Raw genomic sequence first — 16,952 nt, forward strand, 5'->3', positions numbered from 1 at the left:
GCAGTAGCCAATAGCTTTCGTCTCTTAATTTATTCTGAGCATGCGTGGCACTTTGTGCGTCAGCTTTGTGTACACACGATCGGAATTTCCGACAACGGATTTTGTTGTCGGAAAATTTTATAGCAAGCTCTCAAACTTTGTGTGTCGGAAATTCCGAAAATGTTTGATGGAGCCCACAATTTCCGACAACAAGGTCCTATCACACATTTTCCGTCAGAAAATCCGACCGTGTGTACAGGGCATAATCAATATTACAAGTTCACAATACAGAGTGCAGAATTTCAAGAAAACAACATATCCAGTAATAAAGTGTTATAGCCATGTCTGACATTCTTAAGCAAAAAAGCCCACTGGATCATTTCCATGGCGACAGTACCAATGCAGTGACAACAGTGACCAGAATGTCCAGGCTTTGTGGAGGAGTGCCTAGCTTTTCTTTCACAACCAGAGACATTTAAATCCTAATAAATGCCTTTTACTGGCTTACACTATGGTTGCTTTTGTGTGTCAGAGGTCTGATTGAGCATGCATATCCCTGATGACAGGAAGGTGTGTCTGAAGCACCTTCTACAGTGCTGTGAAAAGTATTTGCCCCTTCCTGATTTCTTATTTTTTTGCACTTCTCACACTTAAATGATTCAGTTTACCAAACAAATTTTGATATTACACAAAGATAACCCGAGTGAATCCAAGATGCAGTTTTTAAATTATTATTTCATTTATTAAGGGAAAAAAGCTGTTCAAACCTGCCTGGCCCTATGTGAAAAAGTAATTTCCCCCTAACTGTGATTAACCACAATTTTTGGAAAGCTGAGTTAAGCTGAGTTAAATTTCACTTGCCACACTCAGGCCTGATTACTGCCAGACCTGTTGAATCAAGAAATCACATAAATAGAAGATGTCTGACAACGTGAAGCACGCTAACAGATCACAAAAAGCCACACATCATGCCATAATCTAAAAAACAGATTAGAAACAAAGTAATGTACACGTATCGGTCTCGGGAGGGTTTCAAAGCCATTTCTAAGGCTTTGGAATTCCAGTGAACCATGGGGAGAGCCAAATGGAGATAACTTGGAACATTGGTGAACCTTCCCAGGAGTGGCCGGCCTACAAAAATTACTCCAAGAGCATGATGACGACTCATCCAGGAGGTCATAAAGGAACCCAGAACAACATCTAAAGAACTGCAGGCCTCACTTGCCTCAGGTAAGATCAGTGTTCATGATTCAACATTAGGAAAGATATTGGGCAAAAATGGCATCCATGGGAGAGTTCCAAGGCCAAAGCCACTGCTGACCAAAAAGAACACAAAGGCTCATCTAATTTACCAAAAAATATCTTAATTATCCCCAAGACTTTTAGTCAACTAGTCTGTGGACTGATGAGACAAAAATTTAACTTTTTGGAAGGTGGGCGTCCCGTTACATCTGGCATAAAACGAATACAGCATTTCATAACAAGAACATAATACCAACAATCAGACATGGTGGTGGTAGCGTGATGGTCTGGGGCTGCTTTGCAGCTTCAGGACATGGACGACTTACCTTAACCTCCTTAGCGGTAATCCCGAGTGTGGCTCGGGGTGGATTTTCAGTACCAAAAGTGGTAACCTCGAGCCACACTTGGGATTGCATCGCAAATTTCAGGCAAAGTTACTTACCTTGCCCTCAGGATCCTGCGATGTTGCCCCGCTCTGTGTGCGAGCTGTCCTCCGTCGGATCTGTCACAGTGCCAAGCTCCGTTCCCTGCGAACATTGTGACACACGGGGACGGAGCACGGCACCAAATTCAAAAAGTGAAAAACACAATACACATACAGTACACTGTAATCTTACAAATTACATTACTGTATCACATTTCACCTCCCTTTTGTCCCTTGTGGTCTGTCCAGTGCCCTGCATGCAGTTTTATATTATAAATATGGTTCTTTCTGCTTGGAAACTGGAGATTGTCCATAGCAACCAAAAAGCGTCCCTTTACATCAAAAGCAGTTTTAGACCAGCTAGAAAACAGCGATAATAAATTAGAATCACTTGCAGAATTGAGTGATAGTGATTTGTGGGGAAATTTATCATTAACCACATGACATCTGGTCATAGCTGAATGACGGCTACAGTGCGGATGTCAATTCCCGGGAGGCCGTCATATGATGGCCTCCCCTTTCCTCGCTCCCCGTGCGCGCTCATGAGCGTGCATCGGGGAAATTCTGTGTTGGCCGTGTCCCTTGGACACAGCCAATCACAGATCGCTGTAAATGGCCAATCACATCGGCCATTTACAGCGCGATCGCGATGGCCAATGAGCGATGATCTCAAATGTAAACATATGAGATCATCTCTCATTGCCGGCTCTCTCTCCTCACACAGAGACAGCATGTGAGGACAGAGAGAATCTGTCAGCGATCTGTGAGTTACAAAAACGTTTTACAGTGCCTACAGTGCCCCATCAGTACAGTGCCAATCAGTACATTGCCAATCAGTACTATGCCCCATCAGTACAGTGCCCACCTGTGCAAATCGGTGCCCACCGGTGCCAATCGGTGCCCACCTGTGCCTACCTGTGCCAATCGGTGCCCACCTGTCTGCCATCGGTGATCAGTGTCCATTTGCACATCTTCACAATCAGTGCCCACCTGTGCCACCTCATCAGTGCCCACCTGTGCCACCTCATCAGTGCCCACCTGTGCCAATCAGTGCCCATCTGTGCTGCCTCAGTGCACATCTGTGCAATCAATCAGTGCCCATCTGTGCTGCCTCATCAGTGCCCATCTGTGCCACTCCATCTGTGCCGCCCCAACAAGTGCCGCCTCATCTGTGCCCAGCTCTGCCACCTCATCTGTGCCATCTCAGTGCACATCTGTTCCGCCTCAGTGCCCACCTGTGCCACCTCATCAGTGCCCACCTGTGCCACCTCATCAGTGAGCACCTGTGCCACCTCATCAGTGCCCACCTGTGCCAATCAGTGCCCATCTGTTCCGCCTCATGAGTGTACATCTGTTCCACCTCATCAGTGCACATCTGTTCCACCTCATCAGTGCCCACCTGTGCCGCCTCATCAGTGCCCACCTGTGCCGCCTCATCAGTGCCCACCTGTGCAGCCTCATCAGTGCCCACCTGTGCCGCCTCATCAGTGCCCACCTGTGCCGCCTCATCAGTGCACATCTGTTCCACCTCATCAGTGCACATCTGTTCCACCTCATCAGTGCCCCTCTGTGCCACCTCTGTGCCCATCTGTGCTCATCAGTGCCGCCTCATCAGTGCCCATTAGTACAGGCTTAGCACACACCTGTGTAGTCGCATCACCACCAGCAACCATGTCCAAAAGATGCTTTTCCGCCAAGGAGGCGTTCCAAATACTTTCCCAGGCCGATGAGAGCAACGGGGAGCTCTCTTTTTCAGATTCCCTTTCAGACTCCGATTCTGAGTCAAACATAAATTTTTAGCCAGTCCTCAGTAGTGGAACACTGAGTGACTCAGAGGAGGATGATATTCGGCCTGCCAAACAAAGGCGTTCTGGTGAGGAGGCAGTGGCATCCACCAGCACCGCAGTGCCATCCACCAGCACAGCAGCGCCATCCACCAGCACAGCAGTACCATCCACCAGCACCGCAGTACCTCGGCAAGAAAGGCCAAGGACCCATGCCAGCCTTCCCTATGCCCTGCAGAACCCCTTGTGGCTCCCTCCTAATTCAGGAGAAGCCAACATTCCCCCTTTCACTGCCCAGCCAGGAGTCCAGGTGGACACAGAGAATTTTTCCCCAATACATTTTTTTAATTTAATTTTTACAGAGGACATGCTATCAAATATTGTGGCCCAGTGCAACCTTTATGCACAGCAATTTATTTTAAAAAATCCAACGTCCTACTATGCCCGTCCCTACGAGTGGAGAGACCTAACGGTGGAGGAGTTGAAGGCTTTTTTAGGCCTCACATTTAATATGGGACTCACCAAAAAAAACACTTTAATGTCCTATTGGTCAACCTACCCCATCCACCACATGCCAATATTCTCCAAGGCAATGCCCGGAAACAGATACCTCATGATAACGAGGTTCCTTCATTTCAATGACAATACCCAGTGCCCTCCCCGAAATGACCCAAATTATGACAGGCTTTTCAAAATTCGGACGCTTCTAAATTATTTTTCTGGAGTATTCCCCCAGCTGTTTACCCCAGACCAAAACATATGTGTGGATGAGTCCTTTGTTAAATTTAGTGGCAGGCTTAAAATAAAACAATTTATTCCCAGTAAAAGGGCCCGCTATAGGGTGAAGGTATACAAATTATGTGACCGAGTCACAGAGTACATATATGCCTTCAAAGTGTACAAAGGGAAGGACACCCAGCTGCAACCTCCCAATTGTCCAGACTACTTGGGATCAAGCGGGAAAATAGTTTGGGACCTCATATACCCCCTACTGGAAAAAGGCTACAATTTATACGTAGACAACTTCTACACATCTCTGCCCCTGTTCCACAACCTTCACTGAAAGAAGACGCCAGCATGTGGCACCGTAAAAAAGAATCGGAAGGGCTTTCCTCAAAGTCTTGTCAATAAGAAATTGAGAAAAGGAGAAACAGCAAGTCTACGAAACAACGAGATTTTGGCAGTGAAGTGGAGGGACAAAAGAGATGTCTACATGTTGTCTTCAATCCACAATGATACCTTCGTGGAAATCCCCAGAAGGAATGGCCCCATACAAAAACCTAAATGCATCTATGATTATAATTTGTTTATAGGGGGAGTCGACTTCAATGACCAAATGCTGGAACCATACCTTGCCACAAGACGGACATACCATTGGTATAAAAAAGTCGCAATTTATTTTTTTCAATTGGCCATATACAATTCATATGTAATTTATCGTAACTCCACCCAAAACCCCAAACGCTTCCTTGGCTACCAGGAGGAAGTTTTCACTGCCCTTATATTCCCGAATGGCCCACCAGAAAATATCCGATCAGATGTTCTAAGTCGACTCTCCGAACGCCACTTTCCTGATAAAATCCCTCCCAAACCAACAGGCCAACGACGGCAAAAAAAATGTACGGTGTTTACCAGAGCAGGATTCAGAAGAGACATCTTTTTATTGTGCACAATGTCCTTCCGAACCAGGCCTCTGCATAGGTGAATGTTTTCGCCGTTACCATACTTCAGTAAATTATTAGTGAAGTATGGTAAACGTAAGCCTCAGTTCCTGCAATTTACCCTCACACCCCTTATATCACTGCCTGCTCTATAACTGACCCTGGCTTGTTATTCCACCACGCTTCTGTCTGTCGATTCTGTACATACCTCTGCCTGTTCTGGAACTGACCCTGGACAGTTATTTGACCATGCTTCTGCCTAACGATTCTGCACATACCTCTGCCTGATCTGGAACTGACCCTGGACTGTTATTCGACCATGCTTCTGCCTAACAATTCTGTACATACCTCTGCCTGATCTGGAACTGACCTTGGACTGTTTGACCATGTTTTTTGCCTGCCTCATGGACTGATCTTGTACCCTGCTACTGGACTAGTGGGATTCAACACAGGGGTCTCACATATGTGAGGGGCGCCAGAATTGTTTTTCTGGATGAAGAAAACAATTTGTTTTGTTTTCTCAATCCTAGATTAGGGTCTGGAGACTCGGAGGCTTCAAAGAGATTTGGGTGGGAGAAGCCTCTACCCCTGTCCCCATTCTGTCCTGAACGAGGCCCTACTTCTGCCTGTAGGACTTACTGCCGTCATGCCTCTGCCTGTCACACTGACCATACCACATGGACCTGCCTACTACCAGGACCAATATTTCGTTGCTGACCAAGTCCGCGCCTGCTGCCTGGACCAGTGCTATCCTCCTGTGTACAACTGCGCTACTACAACCACAGGTAATCTTTTGTTTATGCTTTGCTCAGCATAATGTATTTTGAGGTGTAATTCTTGGTATGTGCATGCTATGTGTCCCTGGAACACCTGACGGTGTTCCTTGCATGTTGGATCCCTGTATGTGGCCAGGCTACGTAGAAGTCTCACACATGTGGTATCGCTATACTCAGGAGGAGTAGCAGAATGTATTTTGGGGTGTCATTTGTGGTATACACATGCCATGTGAGAGAAACAAGCTATTACAATGACAACTTTGTGGGGGGAAAAAATCTCAATTTTGCAAATTGTGGGAAAAAAATTACAACTTTAAATAACTCAATGCCTCTTACTAAATACCTTGAAATGTCTACTTTCCAAAAAGGGGTTATTTGTACTTTCCTGGCTTGTTAGGGTCTCAAGAAATGAGATAGGCCACCAGTACATCAGATGTGATAATTTTTTTATGATTTGTACTATAGCTTGTAGACTCTAAAACTTTCACACAGACCAAATAATTTCCACTAATTTTTGGTTATTTTTACCAAAGATATGTAGCATTATAAATTGTGGCCAAAATTTATGAAGAAAAATTACTAATTTGCAAAATTGTATCACATAAATTAAGAAAAATTCGTTATTTTTCAAAATTTTCGGTCTTTTTTCATTTATAGCGCAAATAATAAAAAACCCAGAGGTGATCAAATACCACCAAAAGAAAGCTCTATTTGTATGAAAAAAAGGACAAAAAATCATTTGGGTACAGTGTTGCATGACTGAGTAATTGTCATTCAAAGTGTGAGAGCACTGAAAGCTAAAAATTGGTCTGGATAGGAGGGGGGTTTAAGTGCCCAGTAAGCAAGTGGTTAAACACTGAAAGTAATGACAGCGACAATTCTGCAACTGAGCAAATTTTTGTGTTTTTGATTTGATTACATTATTGAATAATTTTTATTTATTATTATTATATTATTATTTGTTATAATTATTTATAGTTATTTATTATATTATAATTTATGATTTCATGTTTAAAGCTTTATCATACCCGGGATGTCTACGAGACTCTTGTTTGGACAGATTTAAGTGTGTTATTCCTAAGAATTACAGGCCTACAATATAAAATGCCAAATTTCCATGCAAAACATTATACCGCTTTGAGCATCAAAAATTTGAAATAATCATACCGCCAGGGAGGTTAATTGATGGAACCATGAATTCTGATCTCTACCAGAAAATCCTGCAGGAGAATGTCCAGTCATCAGTTCGTGATCTCAAGCTCAAGTGCATTTGGGTTATGCAGCAGGACAATGATCCAAAACACAACAGCAAGTCCACCTCCAAACGGTTCAAACAAAGCAAAATGTAGGTTTTGGAGTGGCCTAGCCAAAGCCCGGACTTAAATCCAATTGAGATGCTGTATCATGACCTTACACAGGCTGTTCATGTTGGAAAACTCTCCAACGTGGCTGAATTAAAAAAATTCTGCAAAGAAGAGTGGGCCAAAATTGCTCCACAGCAATGTGAAAGACTCTTTACCAGTTATCGCAATCGCTTGATTGCAATTGTTGCTGCCTAGGGTGGCACAACCAGTTATTAGTTTAGGGGGTAATTACTTTTTGACATAAAGCCAGGCAGGTTTGGACAGCTTTTTTGCCTTAATAAATGAAACCATAATTTAAAAACTGCATTTTGTATTTATTTGGGTTATCTTTGTGTAATAATAAGATTTGTTTGATGATCTGAGTCATTTAAGTGTGACAAATATGCAAAAAAAAAAAAATTAGAAAGGGGGCAAATACTTTTTAACAGCATTATACAGGCATACCCCACTTTTAAGTACACAATGGGGTTTATTTACTAAAGCTGGAAAGTGCAAAATCAGGCTCACGTCTGCATAGAAACCAATGGGCTTCAAACCCCAGCTTGTTCAATTAAGCTTTGGTAACAAAACCTGGAATCTCATTGGTTTCTATGCAGAAGTGAGCCTGATTTTGCACTTTCCAGCTTTAGTAAATAAACTCCATTGTGTACTTAAAAGTGGGGTATGCCTGTATACCAAGGATTGATGACCCATTTCACTAAAGCCTATTTTGACCACCTTAATTGGGGTCAAAATTATCTAGTAAGCTTCCTATCTTTCAGCACGAAGTTAAGTGACCTTTCCTAGAGGGCTGTCCAGGGTATCCTCACACCTTTTTCTCGGGTGATATTTTCACTTATATTTGAACTGCTGTGCATTAGCTGGTTGAAAATATAAGTTTCTTTTGCGACTTTTACTACTCACATTATACGTGGAATGTTTCTTGGGACACAGCTGATCACAGATCAGAGTAAAGAGCCAATCACCAAGTGACCAGCTGTGTCCGATCACAACTGAACACAGTGTAAACAGTATTTGCCGGTTATCGGCAGTCTTCTCCTCACGCTGACGGAACGTGAGGAGAGGAGAGCGGATAACCGGTAAATCCACAGGAGACATCTACATGATAATCAGGGCACTGATCATCAGTGTCCTAATTATCAGTGCAACCCCAACAGTGCCCACAAGTACTGCCAATTTGTGCCCATCAGTGCTGCCAATCAGTGCCCATCAGTGCTGCCTGTCAGTGGCCATCAGTAATGCCTGTCAGCGCCCATCAGTGCCACCCATCAGTGCCGCCCATCAGTGCCGCCCATCAGTGCCCACCAGTGCCACCTCATCAGTGCAGCCTCATCAGTGTGGCCTCATCAGTGCCCATCAGTGTCATCTCATCAGTGCTCATCACTGCAGACTATTAGTGCCCATTAGTGCAGCCTATCAGTGCAGCCTCATCAGCGCGCATCAATGAAGGTGAAAAATTACTTATTTAGAACATTGTATAACAGAAACAAAGAAAATAAATGTCTGTTTTTTTTTTTGTTTGTTTAGAAAAAATAAAAAACACAGTGGTGATTAAATACAAAAAAAAAGCTCTATCTATCTTAAAAAAATTATAAGAATTTTGTTTAGGTACAGTTTTGCATGAAAATTGGCCTGGGCAGGAAGGGGATGAAAGTGCCCAGTAGGCAAGTGGTTAAACCTAAAAGTGACTGGTGCCCATTTTTGTCTACACTGACCACCGCCCACCATGCCTAGTAAACTGCACCCTGAGGTGAAATGTCAGCCCTCCTTGATGCTAGGGATTGGGGGGCTACACAAGATAAGGCCACCAGCTAGGACATTTGGGTTAAGCGATGCAGTAGAGTGCTATGAACAAAAGGCATCTTCAAGAACAGAGGGTCAGCAACAAGTTACCAAGCACTCAAAACTTAAGCCTTAATGACATAAAATAAAAACTCCAAAATCAAAGAAAACCCTCCAAATTTGTGAATGAGAAACTGGCTTTTAATAAAATTAATCAGACCTGGATCACAGAGGACTAAGAAAAGCCGACCGATAAAATCAATACCATTTTATTTTAAATGCAGTGTATACATTATATATATATATATATATATAAAACTAAGAAAAAACAAATAGGTTGGCATCTGGGTTGAAGGTGTGTGCTTTTTGGTTTGTTTTGTTTTTTTGGGTGCACGGTGTTTTACTTTTTTTTTTTTTTAAAGAATGTATTGAAGTGCTGTGAATAAGGCAGCTATAATTGCCTGATGTGCTCTTATCACCCCAAATGAGCAGCTAAAGTTGTAACTGGCACTCATCAAGTGCCAACTATGCTAACCTTTCCAACCCCTGTGCTCCATTCACTTCTCACAATGAAAAGCGCTCTAAAAATGGAGGATAAACAGATGAATAAAAGACCCACCTCCTCTATTCATAGAGCTCTTTTAATTATGGGAACTGATAGTACGGTTTCTATAAATGGAGCATGAGGGTTGAAAGAAGGGGCAAAGTTGGCACTTTATGAGTGCCTGTCACAGCTGCAGCCCTTCATATTAACCCTTGTAGCACTGGAAGATTACTGCTGCAGAGGTATCTGGAAGGAGAGAACTTTAGATTTCAAACATAGCAGCCACCAGTACATGGGGCATATGGCGTTCATGGTAAATACCATCCCTGCTGCCATTTTTTTTATAAAACTTTATTTATTTATCATTACAGGTACTTATATAGCGCTGTCAATTTACGCAGCCCTTAACATATAATATTACACATTCACATCAGTCCCTGCCCTCAAGGAGCTTACACTCTAAGGTGAACTTCAGTATTAACTTCATTTGATATTAATGGTAATATAATGATGCATTTTTAAATACAGTATACTACATACTACCCCTGTGTCGTGTGTGTGTATTTAAAGAATATATGTGCTTTTGTCCTAGCCAAGGGTTTTCCCTAAGTAATAGATAGAGATAAAAAATGAAACTGAAACTTCACATTTTATAAATAATATTCACATAATAGAGCTAAATGGTCATTTCTGTAATTATAATTTTAATGCTATCTCTAACCTTTGCAAATTTGTAAAGCTAGTATGATGAGCTTTTAATAATGGAGTATTGTGCTGCTTTAAATGTGATTAGTCACGTTCATAATATTACATCCTCTGCACAGTGCACTGTTTAATTACACAGAATTCAGAGGCTTATTATGCACTGCTTGGGGAACAGGGGTAAGGAGACCTTGAAAATGTTGTTTGTTATAAGCAAATGTAACAACAATGTAATATCTTAGACAGTGCAAGCAAACATTTTCAGCTTCACCTTGAACCAAATAGAATGAGCAAAATGTGACTATATATATATATATATATATATATACACACATACACATACACATATATATATATTAACACCCTAGAAAACAAAATGGCGGTCGTTGCAATACATTCTGTCACACCGTAGTACCCGCGCAATGGGATATGTACTAGAGACAGAAAATTATTTGTTGGAACTGCTGCCACTACCAATTACTTCCACTAGGTGGAGTGTAATGTTGAAAAAAGGAAAAAAAGGAGTGGATATGGCTCCGTTGCGGACCTGAAGGATTCAGGTATGTGCTGCTCCCTTGAATGGGAGGGAGATATTAGGTGGGGAAAAGGAATAGCAGGTGGTTCCTATTGAATAAGTGTCTTCTACTCAAAAACCAATGTGCAATGAAAGTGCAGGTTAATGTGAAGCCTTGTTAAAGACTCCTAAGTGTGCATGAGTGTCAAGCTGTATACCTGACACAGTAATGTTCATTGTGCATGACACCAACTTGTTCTATAAATGAATAAATAAATGAATAAAAAATAAAAATGAATAAAAATGTGACATAAAGTGCAATATTCCTAATTGTTACTATGCATATGTATCAACCATATAAACAATATAAATAGGTATAAACAATAGTGCAAATTAAGGTGCTGGTGTGGATAAACAGGTGAACATCTGATTAATAAGGTGCTATGGTGCCGGTGAAGGGGTCCATTTTAGGCTCTGGTGGACTTTTAAATGAATAAACCCTCGGTGCGTGCCTTATTCGTACTCTTATAATGACTGCACTCACCAGATCCTTCACCCCCTCTTGGGGTCTCCCACATCCACAGTGCTCCAGCGTGCTCCAGATGACCTCAGAGTGATGAAACGCGTAGGGAGGAGTCAGCATACGTCCTTGCATCACTTCCTGTTTCAGAGGCTTGTTATCAGGGATCTACCAGTGCCAGACCTGGGCGTTTGCATGCGCCTATGCGGCGGCACGCCCCTGTGCAATCATTGCAACAAACGTCTGCTGTTCCCGGGCATCAGCGCAGCGCTTGGGCGCGCGGCACGTGTGCATGCTTGCGCGTGTGCACACGCGCGCGTTTGCATTAGCACCGTTTGCCGCCAAAGAGCGCATAAAAGTTCCCCTGTTCCATGGGCGCATTGCTGCTTCGTCTCAGCTCCGTGATTCCTGTTAATCTGCACCTGGTTGTTTGATACCTGATTTGACCTGGCTTGTCTGACCATCCGACCCGACCTGCCTGACTATTCTGTTGCTTCTGCCTGATACCGTTGCCGATCCCTGCCTGCCTACCGACTCTGCCTCTGCCTGCCGTTATTACCTGCCTTACCTGCCTGCTGACCCAGACTGTCTGACCTTGCTTGTGCCTGCCGCTTGTCCTTGCTGTTGCACCTTTAGCTCCAGCTCCTGTGATCTCTGCATCTCCAGTGTTCCAGCCTGCTGTTTCCAGTTACCACCTGATCTGCAGTCCAGCCATCCCTGGAGGGATCTCCATCTCATCCCAGCATCAGAGACTCTGCTCAACAGGCACTCCTACTCCACTGCGCTCAGGAGACCACTGTTCCCACTCCAGTGGCTCATGAACCAGCGTTGTATGAGAGGTCTTCTCCTATAAGTCAGGCTCTACTACCAGGTACCTAACAGTACGAAGCAGCCATGACTGAGCCTGCAGGAGACACCTCTCCATTGAAGGAGATATGCACATACCTTGCGGCCCTCACTGAAGCAGTGCAATCCCTTCAGGATAACTATAGCAGAGTGGAAGGACAAGTTCAGAATCTTGCAGGGTCTAACCCTACAGCCTCCTCTTCAGCTGCAGCCCCAGCACAGACTGCTTCAGGCCCTTCAGTTGTGATGCTTCCACCTGAACCAAGGGTTCCTATTCCCGAAAGATTTTCCGGAGACCGGGCTAAGTTTCAGGCCTTTCGCAACGCCTGCCAGCTCTATTTTGCCTTACAGCCCCGAACTTTCTCGCTGGGATGGTGGGATTTGTGATTTCCCTCCTACAAGGAGAACCCCAGACCTGGGCCCACCGTTTACTTGAGGGGGACTCAGCCCTAACCCAATCTTTATCATCTTTTTTTGAAGCCATGGCGCAACTATATGAGGACCCCCAACAGACTGCCACAGCCGAATCAGCTCTGTTCACGCTCCAGCAAGGCCGCAGACTAGCGGAGGACTATGTCACTGACTTCAGGCATTGGAGCGCGGACACACAGTGGAACGATGCGGCCCTGCGCCATCAGTTCCGCATGGGTCTATCTGAAGGACTAAAAGACGAACTTGCTCGAGTGGGTATACCAGATACTCTTGAGGCCTTGATCCCCTTGACCATTCAGATTGACCGTCGCCTCCGAGAACGTCGATCTGAACGTTCTGCTCAACAATCCCGCCCGACCTGGATGACAGCACGGGCTCCGGTTCCTGCAGCACGCTACTTACCCTCACCCAGTATGAATCCTGCTAATATCACGCCTGACGCTTCTGAACCTATGCAACTAGGACTGATGCGACCTGCCTTGTCTTCCGAAGAACATGCTCGGCGTTGGCAACTTAATCTGTGCCTCTACTGCGGTGGAACCGGGCACTATGTTCATAATTGTCCAGTTAAAATAAGTAAGTGCCCATCTCCTGTGTATACCAGTCTCTCTGCTCTGTCTATGAATTCTACCCACCTTGCCATTCCTCTCTCATTACAGCTCCAAGAAGAGATAATCCCAGTCAGCGCCATCATTGACTCTGGAGCATGCAGTTGCTTTGTCGATTCAACTTTTGCCAGCCAACATAATATCCCTTTACGGACTAAGACCCATGGACTCTCTGTATTTTTAGCTGATGGTTCCCGCATCAGATCCGGACAAGTAACTCAAGAGACTCTGCCATTGCCTGCTACCACTTCTTCCCAACATAAGGAACTGCTGGTCCTTGATGTCATCACCTCTCCTATGTTTCCCATTATCCTGGGCATTCCCTGGCTACAGGCCCACAACCCATACATCCACTGGGCATCCGGAGAAATAAAATTCCTGTCACCCTACTGTCAAGAGCACTGTTTGATGAAAGATACAGATTCCTCAGCCGCTCTGCTTTGTCTGGACACCGACCAGAAGATTTGCCGGGTCATACCTAAACAATATCACAAATACATCGATGTTTTCAGTAAGAAGGGGGCAGACTCTCTTCCACCTCATCGCCCCTACGACTGCCCCATCGAGTTGCTGCCAGGATCCGAAATCCCATTCGGACGCATCTTTCCTTTATCGGAAAAGGAACAGGAAGTACTAAAGACATATATAGATGAAAACCTGGCCAAGGGGTTCATTCGCCATTCCACCTCCCCAGCTGGTGCCGGAATATTTTTTGTCACCAAGAAGGACAAGCCTCTCCGCCCATGTGTGGATTACCGAGAACTGAACAAAATCACGGTCAAGAATCGGTATCCCCTACCCTTGACACCTGAACTATTCCAGAAATTAAGGACTGCCGTCATCTTCACTAAACTTGACCTAAGAGGGGCCTAGAATCTGAATCGTATCCGGGCCGGGCACGAGTGGAAAACAGCTTTTCGGACCCGATTCGGGCATTATGAATATCTAGTTATGCCCTTCGGACTCTGCAACGCTCCTGCGACCTTCCAACACCTGATTAATGATGTTCTCAGGGACTTTTTAGATGTGTTTGTGATCGCATATCTGGACGATATCTTGATTTTTTTGGAATCTCTTGAGCTACACCGAGAACATGTCCACAGGGTGTTGGGTCATCTCCGCTTACACAGACTTTATGCAAAAGCGGATAAATGCGAGTTCGAGCAACGGAGCATTCAATTCCTGGGGTTAATAATCTCTTCAACTGGCATCAAGATGGACCTGCAGAAGGTTTCCGCTGTTCTGGACTGGCCGGTACCCCTGGACAAGAAGGGAGTTCAGCGGTTTATCGGGTTTGCAAACTTTTATAGGAAGTTCATCAGGGGGTTCTCAGCCATAATTGCACCCATCACGCAGTTGACCAAACAGAATGCCCGTTTTTCCTGGAATCAACTTGCCCAAGATGCTTTCGAGAACCTCAAGAGACTGTTTACCTCAGCACCTATCCTCAGTTATCCTGAACCGTCATTACCATTCATCTTAAAAGTAGATGCTTCTGAGATAGCGGTGGGTGCAATACTTTCGCAACGCAAAGGCAGTAGAGACGTAATGCATCCTGTGGGGTTCTTCTCCCAAAAACTCTCCCCGGCGGAGAGGAACTACGATGTCGGTGATCGGGAGCTTCTCGCTATCAAGACTGCTCTGGAGGAGTGGAGGTACCTGTTGGAAGGGGCTAAGCATCCAGTGCTAATTTACACTGACCATAAAAATCTGGAGTATTTGTGATCTGCTAAACGACTAAAGCCTCGACAAGCCCGCTGGGCTCTGTTTTTCTCACGGTTTTCCTTCCATATTACTTATCGGTCAGGCTCAAAAAATATTAAACCAGATGCATTATCACGAATGCATGACAATCCAAAGGACTTATCCATCCCTGACACCATCTTACCTGCAAACAATTTCTTACTCCTACAAACAGATCTACTCTCCCAGATTAAGGAAGCATCCTCTGAGTCAGCCAGGCCTACAGGGATTACATTGATAAACAGAGATGGATTGTTCTGGAAAGGAAGCCAAATTTTTGTCCCTGAGGAGGTTCGGGTCAAGGTCTTGACGCTCCTTCATGATCACCCACTGGCAGGTCACTTTGGGGTTCGCAAAACCCTGGAATTGGTGCAGCGTACATTCTGGTGGCCCAGTCTGAAAGACTTTTGGGAAAGATACATCAGCTCCTGCCCTATCTGCACCCAGAATAAGACATCCAGGAATCGAGCTTGGGGCTTGTTAAAACCTTTACCAGTACCCGATAGACCCTGGAAAATTATTTCCATGGATTTTATTGTGGAGCTGCCATGTTCTGAGGGGTGTTCAGCCATCTTTGTGGTAGTGGACCGTTTAACCAAGATGGCCCATTTTCTTCCTCTAAAGGGAACCCCATCAGCCATTGAAACTGCTCGTATATTTATCAAGGAAATCATCAGACTTCATGGAGTTCCTGCAAGCATAGTCTCTGATAGAGGGGTACAATTCACCTCACGCTTTTGGAGAGCCCTATGTGAAACCTTAAAAATTGAACTGGCCCTGTCCTCGGCCTATCACCCTCAAACTAATGGGTAGACAGAGGGGACCAATCAGACCCTTGAACAATACATCAGCTTTACATCCTTCACACAGGACGATTGGATATCCCTGCTGCCCTTAGCAGAATTTGCCTACAACAATGCCAAACATTCTGCCACCGGACAATCTCCTTTTTTCGCCAAATTTGGCTTCCATTTAACCTTTCTACCCGATTTCCTTCCAGACTCTTCAGTTCCGGCAGTACAGAGTACAGTGGATTTCCTCAGCCACAACAACCAGATGTTGCAGGAAGCAGTGTCCAAAGCACAGGCAGACGACAAGAGAATCTTCGACCGAAAAAGAAGAGGGGAGTTGAAGTTACAGCTTGGTGATCAGGTATGGCTTTCTACCAATAATATCAAATTAGCATGTCCTTCTAAGAAGTTGGCACCTAGATTTATGGGACCTTTTCCGGTTAAGAGGAAAATCAATGAAGTCTCTTTCGAATTGTCTTTGTCTGATTCTCTTAAGATTCATCCAGTATTCCATGTATCTCTGCTTAAACCTGCTGTACCTGATCCCTTCCCTGATAGAGGAACTAGACCTCCTGAACCTATTTTGATTGATGGCAGTGAGGAATTTGAGGTGGAGGCTATCCTTGATTGTAGAAGAAGACAGGGACAAAACCAATTCCTAATTAAATGGAAGGGCTAGGGCCCAGAAAGTAACTCTTGGGAACCAGACAGTAATGTTCATGCTAGGCGTTTAGTTCGCTCCTATTTCTCTACCCACCCTGAGAAGAGAAGGTTTATGGGCATCCGGAGGCTGCCCTTTGGGGGGGGCAATGTCAGGGATCTACCAGTGCCAGACCTGGGCGTTTGCATGCGCCTATGCACCGGCGCATCCCTGTGCAATCATTGCAACAAACGTCTGCTGTTCCCGGGCATTAGTGCGGCGCTCGGGCGCGAGCGGGTGCGCGGCGCGTGTGCACGCACGCGCACGGGCGTGTGCGCATTCGCGTTAGCGCCGTTTGGCACCAAAGAGCGCATAAAAGTTCCCCTGTTCCATGGGCGCATTGCTGCTTCGTTTCAGCTCCGTGATTCCTGTTAATCTGCACCTGATTGTTTGATACCTGATTTGACCCGGCTTGTCTGACCATCCATCCCGCTCCAATCCGACCCGGCCTGCCTGACTATTCTGTTGCTTCTGCCTGATACCGTTGCCGATCCCTGCCTGCCTACCGACTCTGCCTCTGCCTGCCGTTATTACCTGCCT

The sequence above is a fragment of the Aquarana catesbeiana genome, linkage group LG01 (assembly GCF_042186555.1).
Source record: "Aquarana catesbeiana isolate 2022-GZ linkage group LG01, ASM4218655v1, whole genome shotgun sequence".
NCBI classification, from domain to species: Eukaryota; Metazoa; Chordata; class Amphibia; order Anura; family Ranidae; genus Aquarana; species Aquarana catesbeiana.